We start from the raw sequence: 12,660 nt of genomic DNA, 5'->3' as shown, positions 1-12,660 counted from the left end.
ACTCAATCTAACTCTTTTTAAGAACTGATACAATACCTCAAGTTATTCATGGATGACAGAAGTGATTGTGAGATGAATTAAGTACTCTAGGACATCCTGCTGGTCTGAATGAGAAGGAAGCAATTCTGTGATGATCATCATAAACCAATGAGTTCGGAATTATTTTGGAGCCCGGAAATAAAGCCTCTCACCAATGGTCAAGGGAGTTTCAGCAAAGATGTTAAGACCATTTAATGGGATAGAATAGTCTTTTCACCAAATAATGTTGGGTAAACAAGATTAGCACATGCAAGGGAGTGAAGTTGAACTCCTATATAAAAATTAACTCAAAATGGATCAAAGACCTAAATACAAGAGCTAAAACTAAAAAACTCTTAGAAGAAAATACAGGGGAAATCTTGACACTGGATTTGGCATTGATTTCTTGAATATGACACCAAGGTACAGGCAATAAAAGGAAAATACTGATAAATGGAACTTCATGAAAATTTTTAAATTTTATGCATCAAAGGATATGACCAACAGAGTGAAAAGACAATTCAAGGATTGGGAGAAATATTTTCAAATCATGTCTCTGATAAGGGGTTAGTATCTAGAACACACCCAACTTTTCCAACTCAACACAAATATAAACCTGATTTTAAAATGAGCAAAAGACATGAATAGACTTTTCTTCAAAGAAGATAAATGCCCAGCAAACCTATTAAAATACACTTACCATCATTAATTACTAGGGAAATAAATGAAAAATAGAACTACTGAGATACCATTTGACACCATTAAGATGGTTATTCTTTTTTTAAAAAAGAAAATAAAATAGGGCCTCCCTGGTGGCGCAAGGGGCTAAGTACCGCACTATGAAGCTGTCCGCAGCCTCTGCAGTACAAGTTCGATCCCCGGCCGGCCAGGGAGCAACTCACATGGCGCAGCAGACCTCTCCTGACTCACCTGCTGCTCCCCTCAGCAGAATATTTCAGTCCTTCTGCCTGTTCTGTTCCCCACTCTGTTTCTGGTGAGTCCTCTCACCCCCTGCATCTCCGCCCTGTGCCTCAGCTCTTGTATGCATATATAAATAAATCTTAAAAAATAGTTGGCATGGATGTAAAAACTGGAACCCTTCTGCACTGCTGGGATTGTAAAATGGTCCATCCTCTAAGGAAAACACCATGACAGTTACTCACATAATTAAAAATATAATTTACATAAGATCTAGCAATTCCAATTCTGGGTATATATACTCAAAAAGATTCAAGGCGGGGTCCAGAAGAGGCATTTGTACAGTGGTGTCCATATTAGCATTATTCACAGTGGTAAAAGGTAGAATAGCCCAAGTGTCTATCAGTGGACGAACAGATGAAGAAAATGGAATATGCACATCAGTGGAATATTCTTAGCCTGAAAGAGGAAATTCTGACACATGCTATGACGTGAATGAAACTTGAAGACAGCATGCTAATGAAATAAACCAGTCACAAAAAGATAAAAACTGTGTGATTCCATTCAAGGCACCAAGAATCCTCAAATTCATAAAGATAGAAAGTAGAATGGTCACACCAGGGCTGGAGGCACAGGGGAAAGGGAGTTATCATTCAGTGGGTTTGGCTGGGGATAATGGACATTTTCTGAGATACTTAGATGCACGATGTGATGCATGTACCTAATACTCCTGAACAGGACACTTAAGATGGGTTATACCTCTCATAATATTTGTGATTTTAAAGAATGCTAAGTATCTAAAATTGATAGCAAGATAAGAGATTTATTTTAAACTAAAAGCATTGGTAATAAAAAGGGTCTAAGAGTCCCACTCCAGGTTTGAAGTCTGAGGTTATTCTCCAAATGGGTGAAGTCACCTTTCTTGAAGAGGCTGAAGGGCAGCATCAGGTCAAGCACACAGGTGAGCAGAGGAGTCAGGATGCGTGATGGAGCATGGGGCCAGGCTGGAGTCTGGAAACCCCAAGATACTGGTGCATGAGCTGCTCTACCTGCTTTGACAGATAATCATCTCTTTCAGAGAAGTGGACTCCATCTGGTCTGAGTCAGGAGCACTTTTGGGGAAACGTTATTTTCAAGAGCTTGTTGATGTGCAAGAAAACCTTTGGCTGTTCTTCATTCAGTTGTTTTGCATAAAAGAGGCTTTGTGACTGGCTAGAAGACAAAAGCCAGGAAGGTTCAAATTCACATCCAAAGCTTAGGATTGTGGGACTTGAGCACTTTCAAAAACTTGGCCCAAAAGAAAAGGTTGGAAAGAATGCAAGCTGCAGGATCTCGGTACCTGAAAAGGGAGCTGGGTGAGCTCTAGCTCCTTCGGGCTTCTCCTGCCAAAAGTAGAGGGACAGCAGGAGGCCAGGAGCCAGGCTGTGCTTCTTGATTGCTTGCCTGAAGTGCACAGACACACAAACTATGGAAGAGAATACAAGCCTCACCAGGTAATGTTCAGGGTGCACCTGAAAACAGTTCAGCCCGCACCTGAAAACAGTTCAGCCCAGGAAAGCCATGAAAAGTGAAAGACAATCTCAAGACAGGGAGGAGACCAGATTGCAAAGAACCCCCCCAACCCCAGCCCATCCACCCTTCTCCTGACCTCACTTTGCCAGATTCAAGAAACTTCCACATCAAATCTGGTTTACTTGCCTCACTGGAGGGATCAGTGATTTTTTTGTTATTTAGTGCAAAGCCAATTTACAAAGTTGCCTCCAGTCCGTAGCCATGGGAGACAGCAATACATTTGTCCCATGGACAATGTCAACTTTAAGAAAGCCAACCATTTCTCAAGCTGAAAACCAAAGTCACCCAGCTGTGGGGGTTGGCCTATTTCCATACATATTCATCTAAGAATAATTTCTCTTAGAGCAGTTGTTTTCTGGTCTTTTTTGTGTGGGTGGTACCCTCAAGTTTGAGACCAAATGGCTCAGCCCTTCCTGCTGCTAACAAATAAGGGACCCAATCAAGAGGCACTTTAAGGCCCAGAGTCAGAGAAATTCTTCACATAGGTGGTGCTCACTGAAGGGCTGGCAGAACCTGAGCAGGGACAAGACAGAGCTCACCCTGAAGAAGGAAATTTTTCACAGAGGCGTATACAAGATTTACTTAGAAAAGCCACAGGGTGAAGAAACAGCAATTCAGTTCTCAATCCTAAGGAAAGAATGTTTACACACTGCTGAGTCACTCTGACAGTCTGTAAAAGCAGCCATTTAAATAGCGTGTGGTCATGGGATTAGACAGAGCTCCAGGCTTTGAGACACATGAGCATTGCTACCAAGGCCTTTCAAGAATCTTCCCTGATTCTGTTGAGGCTTTCAAAAATTTAGCTGATTTCCAACTGCTCTGTGCCCTGCTCCTGAGCACCTTCAATTATGAAAGGCCCAGAATAAATCTCCATGACAGGCTAAAAGATGGAAACATTAGCTCTTAAGAAAAAAAAAAAAAACACAATAAAACTGATATTAAAGAATCTACACATACACATCACAGAGGAAAGTCTCTGTTAAGTGGTCTATGGCAGTTTAAAAACTGGGCCCCCAAATTCTTCGACTTTCTTCTCAAAGAGAAATGGTCAGTGATTCCTCCCTTGAATCTGGGCAGGTTTGTAACAGTCTCTACCAATGGCCTATGGTGGAAATTGTGTTTTGTGACTTCTGAGACTGGACCTCTGAGGATGCTCACTCTGAGGGAAGCCAGTTACCATGACACAGACACCCCTAAGACAGCCTTGCTGGAGAGGTCATGTGCCAGGACTGAGCAGCAGCCCCACTGAGCTCCCAGCTGAAAGGCAGTACTGCACCACCCAATCAAACCTTCAGGCAGCCAGCCCGTTCAACAGTAAAATGCAACTGCTCACAGGATTTGCAGTAAGAACCACCCAGCTGAGCCCTTCCTGAGCCCTTCCTAAGCTCGTTATCCACAAAATAATGTGCAAAATAGAAAGTCTGTTTTAAGCCACTAAGTTTGGGGTTAATTGGTAATGCTGCAATTACAGCCTGAAGAGAGTACTTTGATAGTTTGGTAATTTGGGGCAGAGAAAGTAGGGAGACAATTTTGCTTATATATATATTTACATTGCAAATTTGTGTGTGTGTGTGTGTGTGTGTATGTCTCAAATTTGCAATGTAAATTTATTATGATTTTTTCAGCAAAATCCCAGTCTCTCCTCAATAACCATTATAGTCTGCAAAGTTACACATGTAGTACTAGGATTCCTTGAAGTCAGAGTCAGTGAGTATGACTGACTTTCAGCTAGTATTTATACTTGCATGCTGTTATTTATAATATTTACATTTGTATTTGTCATTTTTGCATTTTTCATTTTTATCTGTTAGATGGCAAATATTTACAAACTATCTATGATATGCCAAATACTGTTTCAAAATGAATACTTTCAATCCTTAGATGGATCCTAAAAGGAATGTATTATTATTATTCTCCCATTTTCTAAATGAGAAAACTGATACCAGAGACATTAAGTATCAAGCTCATGGTCACATAATCCTTAACTTTTGGGTTTGGAATTTGACCTACAACTTGAGTGACCCTCTGCTGACTCTCAATTATGCATCATTTATTCTCAACACACACACACACACACGCGTGGTACACTGAAATGCAAAAGAACAAAAATATACAACTCAGGATAACAGCATAAATGATCACCAGAAGTCAAGCGCATATATCTGTATGGTCAGGGATGTGTGAACTGAGTATGTGACATTCAGACATCGGTTTTATAAGACCATCAATCCATTTACCCCTGTTTTAGAATACTACCTGTTAGGAAATGCTATATGGGGGCATGAAGTGACTCCAGTGTGCCCTCGTTTCGAACACAGTGCAACCACCTTCCTGATGAAACCAACAGTGTCTCTAGAAAAAGTGCAAAAGAATGCTTTCCAGTCAGAAATTTATAAATTGTGCTGCTAAGGTACAGATGAGAGACCAAAAGCAGAAGCACCATTTAAAGGATCATTCCAGGGCCTCCCTGCTGGCACAAAGGGTAAAGTCTCAGCAATATGAAGCTATCACCAGCCACTACAGCATTTATTCGATCCCCAGCCAGGAAGCTGACTCACATGGTGCAGCAGACCTCTCCTGTCTTACATGTTGCTCCCCTCAGCAGTGTATTTCAGTAGATCCGCCTGTTCTACTCCTCACTCTGTCTCTGGTGAATCCTCTCACCCCCTGCAGCACTGGCCTACACCACAGATCTTGTATGCATAAATAAGAAAAATAAATCTTTTTTTAAAAGGATCATTCCATAGCAGAATAAGTCACACCATTACCAGAAGACAACTATATTTCCTGATACCACATCGGCAAGAAAGCACAACAGGCCAGTGGAGAAGCTCCCTTTTTAAATGCACTGTGGGTGTCACATAGCCGTGGCGGCATCAAGGGAGCAGGAGCAGTCACTAACATGTGCGGTGATTAAGAATGTGGCGTCCAGAGGCAGAAAAGTTACTGCCACGTGCCCTCTTGGCCACTTGCTAGCTATAGGATCTAGAGCAAGGTCCTCGCTCTTCCCATGCCTCAGTTTCCTAATGTGTAAAATGGGAACAATAGCATTAGCTGCCTCCGAGCTGCTATAAGCGTTAAGAAATAATAACACAAAGCACTTAGGGCACTGCCTGGCACGGGGAATCTGCTATATAAACACATGTCAAGTAAGTAAATAAAATGTGCACTGAAAAAAAATTTCCCCTGCAGGTGGCCGGAACTCAATGAGCACTTAAAATGGTTCTAATTTTATGTAAATTATACATGAATAAAACTGGTTCAAAACGGCACTGATGCACAGTATAATACATATATGTACACAGATGAGGGGGAAATGTGTGGAGACTTTTGTTCTAATTAGCCCTGAAAGCTAAGACTACAGAGAGGGTTGTTTTGTTTTGTTTTGTTTTGTTAAGTTCATAATTATAATTTATAATAAATAGAAAAGATGGGTTAGTCTGAGTATCAGTGGGGGGCTAGACTACAGGTGTGTGCACCAAGAACAAAAGAGTAAAATTATGTCTGCCAATTATTAAAATAAGTGTCAATCCATACCCAGCTTTATTCACAATGAACAGTAGGTGGCCAAAAACCTGTCTCCAAGTCTTAATTAAATGAAGACAGAAATAGGGAAAATTTGTAAATATAATCAACTCGTAGCTGCTGCATGTCTTTGGAATGTGGTACAGGAAACAGCAGCGCTGAACACCAGCACGCAGCCTCTCCGCTCTGAGCTATGCTGGCTGTCGTTGTGATGCTCTACCGTCACATTTATTCCGTGTCACCAGGAACCACGTGCACGAAAGCATGGGTGCTCCCGTCGCTGGCGTGCTGCGGGGATGAGCCTGGCCTCGCTGCTCACTTTGGCTGGGGTCACTGGCAGGTCTGGAGGGTGGCTGGCAGTCAGCTGGGGCAACAGAGGCAATGTGGCTGAGATCCAGGTCTCTCAGGTTCCGGCAAGGGACCCAGGCAGGTACTAGTGGCCATGAAAGGGGTACTAGACAACAAGCCGCAGCACAAAGCCCCCCTGCAGGGCCAGATCAGAGAGGCCACTTGGTCACTTCTACCTCATCACACTGTCCAAGGAGTTAAAAGCCAGTCCACACTTGAGCTGTGGGGCTGTAGACCCCACCTCTTAGTGGCGTAAGCTATTGCTCACCTGGCAGAGGGAACAGGTACTAAGGGTAGGAAGACACCACTTCAATAATTCACAATATTTTTTCCTCCAGGATTTATTCCCCAAGGGATGCATTTCACCCATGGACCTAAAATTGGTGGGTTCTATTTTTATGAACTGCTCATAATGTGTTCTGAAGTTTGAGAATATTCTACGGTCCTTTCATGATTTTGAAGTTAAAACTTTTTCTTTAGAAGATGAAATTGGAGTGAAATGTCCAACTGCCAAGAGCTTATCTGACACTTAACAATTTTTGTCATTTGTTGGGAAAAAATCAATGATGTCTCATTGGGTGCAATTAAAAACCATATACAAATGCCACAACAGAAAAGAGAGACCTTCCATCACCCCCCACCCCTCGCACGCAACCACAGTGGATTACAATGGTATTTGCTTTTGCCCCTCAAGCTGGAAGTCAAATTTTGAAACCATTACATTCTTCAGGCTAGACTTTGACACAGTGCTGAATGTAATTTTCAGTGAAAACATTCTCTTTAATTTCTGAGTATGAGTCTAATCTGAATGTTGACAAATTGCTACCAGAGCCATCAAATACCTGCTATCACCGGTAATAACGTCAAATAAGGAATTAAGGGTTTCTAAATGACAAGAAAGAAAGAAAAAGAAATGAAGCTGACAAAATATGGACACAAGCCTAAGATTTAAGCTACCCTCCATCGAGTCAAATGGCCACCTCCCTCTCCTTTAGGAAGATTACCTGGGGGAGAGACTACATATGCCAACATGCATGTGGTTTACACGAAAAAAAAAATTGTGAAGAATTTTATAATGCTTAATTAATTTCTTTTTTCATTTTTTTTTTGCAAGGAAGAACTGGGGTGTAGGCCAGAGGTGCTGGGAGTTACCAGAGACAGAGCGGGAAACATAACAGGCAGACTGACTGAAATACACTGCTGAGGGGAGCAGCGGGCGAGACAGGAGAGGTCTGCTGTGCCATGTGGGTAGCTCCCTGTCTAGGGATCAAACTCAGGCCACAGCACATGCCATAGCAGTGACAGCCCTGAGACTTAACCCCTGTACCAGGAGGGAGGCCCCGATGTTTAATATATTATTTAAACTCTTATGACAACTATTAGAAAACATACCTAAAATTGGTCAGCTACTCGAAAGCTCTTTGCCAATAGAGACTCTGCAGAAGATAAAAGCTTGAAAAGACAATGTACAGCAAATGTATGAAAAAGAGTTTACCTACCCTGAAAATCAGATGTTAAGATTCTGCGCAGACCCAGGCATGTGAAGCCAGATTTAAGAACAATGATCACTGAACTACAGTGACGTATTTGTTTCCTATGCCATAACCAGTCACCACAAACTGGCTAGAAACCCAAATTGATTCTCTCACAGATCTGGAGACTCCAAGGGGCTGAAATCAGGAATCCAAAATTTCCCTCCAAAGGCTCAAGGAGAGAATCTTTCCTCTCTTCCATTTCTGATGGCTCTCATGATTCCTTGGCTGGTGGATGCATCCAGTCTCTGCCCCTGTCCGCACATGCCTTCCCCGGTGTGTCCTCTCCACCTCTGCCTCTTCTAAGAACACAGCATTAGATTAGGCCCCACTGCATAATCCAGGATGATCTGGAGTTCCTTAACCTATATGTGCAAAACCTTTTCTTCACAATAAGGTCACATTCAAAGGTTCTAGGGGAACATATTTTCTTTGAGGGTGGGGGAGGGTATACCTTTTAATCCACAAATGGGGAACAGCATGGTATAAACTCAGAGGGAATAAAAATGGAAGCTTGAAATTTTTAGTTAAGAATGTTGAATAGGCCTCCCCGGTGGCGCAGCGGGTTGAGCGCAGCGCTATGAAGCTGTCCACAACCTCTGCAGTGTAGGTTTGATTCCCGGCCAGGCAGGGGGATACCCACATGGCACAGCAGACCTCTCCTGTCTCGCCCGCTGCTCCCCTCAGCAGTGTATTTCAGTCAATCTGCCTGTTCTGTTCCCTGCTGTCTCTGGTGAATCCTCTCACTCTCCCGCGCATCTGGCCGGTACCCAAGATCTTGTATAAATAAATAACTCTTTAAAAAAAGTTGAATACATTGGTATCTCTCATAAAGTGTGTGTGTGTGTGTGTGTGTGTGTTGGCTACTTGAGGGCAGCAAATGGACAAATGGACAAAAAGGCCCCATAAGGATCATTACCCACTTTAATGTAATGAGTGTTTAGGACTGAAAGCTCTGCTTTACCTGCTCTGTTAGATACCAAGTAATTGAGTTTGGTTGTGTCTGGAATTGCAAATATTAGTATTTCCTTACAACTGTATGCAAGCTATGCATACTTTCTATAGACACACATCTGATTATCATTTGGGGCTGGGAAAGGGAATAATGTGGGATGATAACAGGTGGATGGGATAAAATTCTCCCTGACCGCCCTTTTAAATAACAACAAAATGTCCCAAGTTGTTGGTTTCCCTGTCTTTTTTTGGTCTGTTTTTCTGGGCCTCATTCTGACTCATAAATAGGGAGAAAAGTTCCTGGTTCCAGAAGTAGCCACCTTGCTCCTTTGACTAAGAGAGTGAACCAATGTTTGCTCTTCCTCATTACTTCAAATCTTCAAGGGAAGAATAAAGAAAGACGTCTTTATTAACTACTTAGTATTCTCTTGTTTTAATTTCCACTCAATCCTTTGAAAACATAGTTGATGACGAAAGATACCATTTCAAATGAAAGATCACAGAGTCGGGGGTTCTTAATTTGAGATCCAGGGCCCCCTTCCCACAATTCAGTGGAACATTTGGTGCCTTGTGAATTTTTCTTTTGGAACTGTTACATTCTCAAATAAGTCCATCACCAGAAAAGACTGTCAACAGGTTGGCTCGATACTATAAATTATTAATTTGTTTTTCATCTTTGTCAAATCCTTCACTTCCACATCTAAAACAATTATGCACACAGTAGATGACTGCAGTGATAAAAATTCAATAAGACAAAAGAAAGACCTTTCAATATGACAAAATATCTTTGGTAAGGATATAATGGGTAGCTGTCAACATAGGTGGGAAATATTCCAAAGAACCTCCCATCAACAAATCCTTGTGCGGCTTGCCTAGTTGGAAATCCATACACGTATCTCTCTTCCTTTCAACGCATATCTCAGGAAGTAAGTGCCTACCCTTGCCCTGAATACCCCCTCCATGACTACTCCCTCAAATCTGTCCTCCCCCAATTCTATACAGCCTTTTACAACTTCTATATTCAATTGCATAACACATTTTTCTCTCCCTTCCAGATTTTATTGTCTATCATATCTTACTCATGTTTGCACAGGAGCATCTTAGCACAAAAACTGTTAGAAATATTTGTAAAGGGCCTCCCTGGTGCCACAGCAGGTTGAGCGTGGTGCTGTGAAGCTGTCCGCAGCCTCTTTAGCATGGGTTCGATCCTGGCCGGCCAGGGAGATACCCACATGGTGTGGCAGACCTCTCCTGTCTCATCTGCTGTTCCCGTCAGCAGTGTGTTTCCATCAGTCTGCCTGTTCTGTTCCCTGCTCTGTCTCTGGTGAAGCCTCTCACCCTCCCACACATCTGGCCTGGTTCTTGTATGCATAAATAAATAAATCTTTAAAAAAATTGTAAAATGGATACATGAATGAATGGGTGAATGACAAACACGAGTCGTCTATGGACTACAAGCCTCATTAAAGCTGCTTAGATCTCAACCAAGATGCTGAAAACCACAACCACCCACCCCCAAATGGCCCTGCCCTCCCCTCATCAAGAGGTAGTAACTGAGCCGGGGGTCTGACCAGAAAACGAAGCTACACAAAGAAACAGTCCAGTGTGCATTGCTGGGACATGCTGGCTATAAGACATCTCCAGAATGAGACTCAGGAGTCCTGAGGCTACAGAGCACAATTGTTCTGGAAGCAGGCCCTCACTTTTGCGCTAAAGTAGCTCTTCAGCTCAAGAAACACCTGCATGTCATCCTGGGCAATGGGCTATCTATGTGGGGTATCCATAAGTTGCAGGACAAATTTCAATTCCTGGAATCCAGGTCAGGGCTGGCTGCTGACCTGGCCACTGAGGGGAGCCAGCAATCATGTCTGAGAGCGGCCTGCTGTGCAAGATCATGTTCACATTCATTATACTGCAGTGACCGTGGTGCTTAAGAACATGGGAGCAAACTAAACAATGGAGTGTAAACCCCAAACCAAAATACTTTACCTGTCATTTGCACAGGCCAAGCCACCTTGGAGACATCCTGGACTCCTCTCTTTATCTAACACCCCACCTCAGCAAACCTATCAATCTTCAAAATATTCCCAGAATTTAACTTCCTGCCACCTTCACCATGATCACCCTAGCAGAAGACTCCTCCATCTCTCAACTGTATTGAGAGATTCCCCTAACCATCTCCCATCTTCAGCCCAGATGCTCTATACTCAATTCTCCACAAAGCAGCCAACACTATTCTTTGCAAGCAGGTCGCATCTCACTTCTCAAAGCCAGCTTTCCCCAACTCACTCTGAGGTCAACAGCCACATCCCTTAAGGTTCTCTGTGGTCCACCCCATTTAAGCCTCTGCCTTTACCTCTGATGATCCCCCACCACCCTCCATCCATTGACAGAGAGCCTCTGAGTTCTCCTTACTGCTCCTTGAAACTCATAGTTTTCAGAGCCAAGTGGCATTTTATTTCCTAGGCAAGAAGAGATCAATCAAGCAGCTGACGCTGGCTTCCTGACTGACAGCCGTGTTCCTGCATTCAGAAGGGCAGAGGCCCTTTACTGCTCTTCTCCAAGACTTACGACGGCCAAAGATCAAATATATCAAGTGTACTCTGCTGCAGAATTGTGGCTAGACCTCTGTGTGTAAATTTGCCCAAGAACAAGCCAGACTCAGCTGAACAAAAGGGCACAGCAGTGAGGGGATGAGCAATCTCAAATACATGTGAATAAACTACAGGGCTAAATTTTAACAAATTTCCGTTAGTTAGCTCTACAAGCTTTCTTGTTTCACTATTCAGCTTACGTTTTCCCAAGAAGAGTGGCTTGACGGTCTCCTGCCTAACCTGTGCACTAGAATTGAACAGCTCGCACTTGGAAAGATGGGAGACTTGAAAGACAGAACCCAGGGGCAGAGCAAGTCCTCATTGGAATGTTTAATTAATCAAATATATTTACATTTCTTGGTCAATTATCTCTAAATGCGTGCCTGTTTTCCATTTAAACACAATAATCCTGCTTGATTTTATCATGAGTACAGCTGTGTGCATGATCTCATGGTCCTTTGTAGTTTTTGAAGATGTGAGTTTAATAAAGTTAAAAGACGTAAGCAAATCGTGGACCCTTCTAATTGCAGGATAATCCTTCTTGTCATATCAGCTGCCCTTCCCACAAGCACGACCCCCACAGTAAGCTACTTCTCAGTCTTTTGACTGTCTCTTTAAACCTTTCCAAACCTCAAAATGCAGAACTGAAATGGACTGCTCACCCTAACCATTTTACTTGATGGAGTTAGAAATCGATTTCTATTTCAATGGGGGACATTTACACCAACTGTAAAATCAGCATAGCAAGGAAACTTAGAGATACCTCGAGAGCACCCAAATATCATACTTCTTTTCCCAGACTATATAAGCTGGTTGCCTTCCCTTAATGTAATAAAATCAATTTGGGGACATCAGGTTTCCGAGACGATTTTGCTGATCTGACTCAAAGTCTTCTGAGCTTGAGTCACCAATTTGGTCTTTGTGCTGGTTTTGGGGAAAGCCACCACCACTCTTACTTAGAACTTCCCAAGAGTAGAATTTTACCTGTTTTTTCCATTCCCTCCAAGGTGAGAGAAACTTCAGTACATGTACTAGATTGTTCAGGGAAAGTGAAACTACAAAGGCTGGTTTTCTTATCACCACACAATGCTCAAAAAGAAAACCAGGGGGACTGTGGGCTGGTGGAACTGGGTCTAAAATGGCTGCTTTCACTCTCTCCCTCCTGGGGCCTCCCTGGTGGCACAAGGGGTTAAGATGTA

This window comes from Talpa europaea (genome assembly GCF_964194135.1).
Source record: "Talpa europaea genome assembly, chromosome: 13".
In the NCBI taxonomy this organism is placed as follows: Eukaryota; Metazoa; Chordata; class Mammalia; order Eulipotyphla; family Talpidae; genus Talpa; species Talpa europaea.
This window is presented reverse-complemented; position numbering follows the sequence as displayed.